At 36.8% G+C, this 5,295-nt stretch overlaps 1 non-coding gene and 1 pseudogene across 1 annotated transcript; both read right to left on the bottom strand.

The window, feature by feature from the left end:
- On the bottom strand, positions 1-92 carry LOC124895619 (annotated as a pseudogene; the record flags this gene model as incomplete).
- Positions 93-802: 710 nt separating this feature from the next.
- Positions 803-970, bottom strand: LOC124895620. Its single transcript, XR_007051818.1, has one exon. It is a non-coding gene; the product is annotated as a U1 spliceosomal RNA (small nuclear RNA).
- Between the last annotated feature and the right edge of the window lie 4,325 nt (positions 971-5,295).

The raw sequence follows: 5,295 nt of genomic DNA, 5'->3' as shown, positions 1-5,295 counted from the left end.
CTTAGGCAGGCACCCCTCCAAAGTGCAATGGAGGACACCAACCTAGGCCATGGGCCTTCATGATCACCCATTGACCCCGTCCAGGTATGTATGTTTCTTGGTGGTCCTTGGCCCATTTATATAGTATCTCCTTACTACTATTTATCTTCTTCACTTGATGATGTGAGACTATTAGTCCTTTGACCTTCATATCATTGTCAATCGAAAATATCATATCCAAACTTGCGTCTTCATTATGAATCTTTCTATTTCTCAAATAAAAGAAGAAATGAGTAACAACAATATTGAAATTAACAAAAACTCATCTACCTGCTCGAATACAAGATAATGTAGTTTATGAATGATGGCAATTTTGAATTGTCATGTTTCAAGGTATTATTAGGAGACACTTGAAAAGTGTTATATTTTTGTTCACTTTGTTATAGTCAGGTGATATGAGTGAAAGAAATGAAGGGTAGTCGAGAATGATCCTCTACGGCTCCATGACCCCTGAAAGGCCACGGAGGCTGTTAATCAGGGTCTTTATCTCATGGTCACGATTCATCCACCAGACTAGGTTTCTAGTCTCCTTAAAACTCAAGGATACAGTGGTTCAGACCTTGTACAAGTAAGGTTTTGCCAATCAATATTGTTACAATGTAATATAAAGAAATGAAATGATTAACTTTCCGAGTTTGCATTAGGATTTAACATATTTCTGTGTTGGATTTTTGGTATGATAATTTTGATGAATGAAAAGAAGACCTAATCTAGCTTACAAATAGATTTTTTTGGTTGAAAAAGAACAATAGAGATGAAGCAGTTTTGCACCTATGCAACAATTCATAAAAGCAAAATGTTTCATTCTTTAGTTCTTCTGCAACCAAAAAAAAAAGGAAATTAGGAGAGCACCCCTCCGAAGTGCAATGGAGGTCACCAACCTAGGCCAATCGCCTTGTTGATCACTCATTTCCCCCGTCTAGGTAAGTATGTTTCTTATTTATTGACCTCGACCCTTTTTTATAGCGTCTCCTCGCGACTCTTCTGTCTTATTCACTTGACGATGTGGGATTATGGTATGATTTTCCAAGAACACAGTGCTAATCTATAAAAAGAGTAATTGACATCCTCAATGTCCAAAAGAAGCAATACGTGCCTAGTTTAACATACAAAGTGTGATTTAGAATCTTATCATTGAATCTATTGCAACTTTTTGGAATTGCAGATTCAAAATTTACTCTTTGTCGCAATTTTAGAAATTGTTATGTAGATATACACCTTGTGTCAAAAATTTTTGGATTCATTTGAACCACCCCCCTATCAAACATGCTATATGAGGCATGTCAATGACACTGTTTTTAAGGATATCTCACGGATAAAGTTGTATCCTCCAAATTCAACAAGCTTTTCTAGTATAAATTTTCAAATCATAAGCTTGTTAATGAGACAGTCCAAAGTTATACCACTTTGGATTGGATAGGGGACAACAGACGCGGTTGATTGGCCGCTAGGCCTATAGAATCAACCTATTCATCCATTAAGAGTGCCAATAATGTTATTGTGATTGAATATTGAATGTGTGGGGAGAAGAATCACAATCAAGAGGCCATGGAGCTCGACTTAGAGCTTAGATTTTTTAAGTTATTGATCCCTCAATAGCCTAAAGACTACACTCAAGGTCGAGCTACTCGACATCCTGTTCCTCATTCTTATTCCCACACATCCAATCTGCAATTACAACAGTATTGGTACTCGCAGCGGTTGAATGAGTCCTTAGACCCTTTTTATAGCATCTCCTTGCTTGTCTTTCGTCTTATTCACTTGACGATGCGGGAATATGGAGTAAATATACTTGAGTCTGCATCTTTAATATACAAAGATATGTCAGCATTGAATTTTAACATGGATAATCATACATTCATAGATCATTGTGCAAAATAGGTAGATGAAAAAAGAAGAGTTTTAAATGCCTCAAGCATCATATTTATTACTAATCCTCATCATTTTAAATTAGCAGTTACAAGTAGACATGTATTGATGCTACGAATTGAAAGGATTAAGTTTTCATACCTGCTTTGATATACTTTACTTGAGTCTCCAAGTCCTCATTTGTTATATTGCACTGAGTATGATGTTGTATATATATATTATTGTAAACATGGTCGGAGTTGGAAGTAATGTATTTGATTGAACGTGCAACAAAAGGACTCTAGTTCTTAGTGTACACGAATTGTTACAATGACCACCATATCAATCTTTTTTGCTTGCAAACTGTGGTGTCCAGGTCAGCTAGACTAATTCCACAGTATACCTACCACCTCCCACTGGCAGCAGGTAACTCTGTCCACCAAAGATGGAACAGATGGGAATATTGTGCGGGAATTTTTATTCACCACAGTATACGTGAGTGTGCGGGAATTTTTATTCACCGATATAGGATTGGACCCTCATATTATATTATCCAAGCTCCAATTAACGAGGCCTGAGTGTGCGGGTTGTAGCAAGTAATTAGGAGAGTCCCTGTATAGCCGGGGTAGTAATCGTAGGATTGTGTCAATAGGTAGGAGCCGCTAGTCAGGGGAGATTGGGTGTGGTGGGTGGCTTTGGCCTGTAAGTGTAGGTTACTACTAGGCGGGTACCCTATTCCAGTATTCATTTTTCTTATTTCTTATAGCTTATGGCTCTTAGTTCCCCTATCCTGTATTGCTCTAAGTTCTATTTTACTATTTCAGATTCTTTACTTCTGTTAAGCCACCCATCCTACTTCACGTTTCAGTACAACTTTTTTTTATTTATTATCTTGAGCTGGGGGTCTATCGGAAATAGCTACTCTACTGTCATGACCCGAACTGGGGCCCTGGCCGTGACGAGCATTCCCAAACCCGGAGGCCTGGAACGCCCTTTGTCTATCTGTTAATCATCCACATAATTCATATGATCAAAGTAATACGGAATCGGCACAATAATACGGAAACATGGTCATCAATTTAAAACAGTTAAAGTCTTGAAAACATGCCCAACAATATTTAATAAACATCTGCAACAGTCTGCGAAATCTCTACTAACATAATATCTGAATAATTGGGACAAGACCCCCAGCAGACCCAAAGCCATACTGAAATAAATACCTATTAACTAGGCCTTCCAAAGCAAAGAAATCTCACCAAATAAACTCTGAGACAACCATGTCTGTAGACAACCATGTCTGTAGACTCTATTGAGGATCTAGACCCCTAGACTGCGCCTTAGTACCTGGGAGGAAGGGGGCCAGCACAATTGTACTGGCACGCGAAGCAATCCAAAATAGAGTAATTGAACATATATATATATATAGATATATAATACGTGAGAGCAATGTTCATCAAACATTATGCATAAAATAGTTTCTAAAAAACACATGGGTACCTTCTGAAAACATGTAACCTGCCTGTAAATCTCAAACTCTAATCTGTGTATTACTTCTGAGTTAGGTGGTATCCCCTACAAGTCTGATATTCCATGAGCGATATGGAATCCGCCATTTACTCGGTGGGGAAGCCTCCAACCCGAGTATGCCGCAAGGGTTGGAGTTCCTGAATCTGATACGCACATGACACTTAAGTTAGCATATAATAATATACCCGGGTCGGCAAACCACGATTTTAGGCAATGAGTTGCTTGAACTCAAGCCCTCTTCAGGGAACCACCTAACATCTCTATATGCCTATTTTTAACCTTTTCTGTACATGAAACATTCTGAATGTCTAAAATCATAATAGTTTGAAATGTCTATTAGTCTGAGTCTGATATGGTATTGGTCTAAATTGGTATCGTCATACTAAGACTTGCAAGTCATGATTTCTGAGCCATAATACATTAAGCTAAATCTTTCATTTAAAGCATAATTTATACCACCAAAAACATGCAACTGATATAGAAGATTTCGTGTTTCTAAACTCAAGTCAAAATCATGCAAAAACTCCATCAACATATGGTGGTCTAGTGCTTTTAGCAAACCATGCACTCTTTCATTACATGCATTATGAACATTAAACATTCATGCTAGATTCCCTCTTTAGTGATTTAAAATCACCTTAAAATCATAACAAGAGTTCAATCATTTTATATTGTGTTTTTCAGGGATGCTTTGCAAAACAATTCATATGCTATGAGAAATTTGAAAAATTCACTAAAGAGGGAATTCACTGAAAATCATGCTCTCAACAAGAATTCATTCTTAAATACATGGTTTCATACATTCATATTTTCAAATCACTTTGGGGAAGGTCAAAAGACCAAAACAATGATGTTAAAACATTTAATACATGAATATATATATATATATATATATATATATATAGATTCAAAAACCCCATTCTAAAACATAATTTTTCTATGCCCATGAGAATTTAGGAAAACCCGCGTACCTCTATTTCAGAAAATAATGGGTGCTTCTTGAAGCCTATGGATTGGGGATTCCGAATCTCTAATCAATTTTGAAAACACACGGTTAAATCTTGATTTATTTGGGTTTTTAGTTTGAACAAGATACAACAAGAATACAAGGTGTATTTCACACCAAAACAGCAACAATACTTGAAGAACAAAATAAACACAAAGGCACAAGATTCAGATTTAACAATAACAACAAGAACACAAGATTACAACACAAACATAAACACGATTACAAGAAAGTAAAGGGATAGATAGATAGACCACATGAAGGTATAATCTTAAGAAGCCAAGAATGGACACTTTTGGACCCTTATCACTACACACAACAATAAAACTATCTCCTACGTGACACAAGATCGGATTACACCTTCCAAGCAAAGCAACAACAAAAGAGAATCCACCCCATTGTTGTATCCTAGTTTCGGTTTTGGTGCCTCAAAGAGAGACGACTTCTGTTCTTTGATCTTTCAAGACTCATAAATATCATCAAAAACTAAATCTAAAAACCCTACAATGTTCTTTTATAGCTATTACAAAATATAAGTTAAAATGACCAAAAGACCTTTCAAAGAGTGGGCACCCATCTAGTGTGATTTATGGGTTAATTTGGGAGCATTTTGGGCCTCTTTTACACTTCAATTGCACATTCCAAGGCTCTGGTCCAACACACACTCTCTTAAGTCCATATCTGAGATTATTCCCGCATCATCCTCTCTATCTTGAGATGAATTTGTCCACAAATTCATGGCTTCACCTCATTCAATTGGTCACTTCAAAGGAAACATACTCAAAACAATCCTCAAACAAGTCACAAAAACAAGTCAAAACAGTCCACAAAATCATGAAGAATCCGAGGGCTCAATAACAACAAGTCTCGGCCAA

This window comes from Capsicum annuum, unplaced genomic scaffold, assembly GCF_002878395.1.
Source record: "Capsicum annuum cultivar UCD-10X-F1 unplaced genomic scaffold, UCD10Xv1.1 ctg83292, whole genome shotgun sequence".
Taxonomy (NCBI): domain Eukaryota; kingdom Viridiplantae; phylum Streptophyta; class Magnoliopsida; order Solanales; family Solanaceae; genus Capsicum; species Capsicum annuum.
This window is presented reverse-complemented; position numbering and strand designations above follow the sequence as displayed.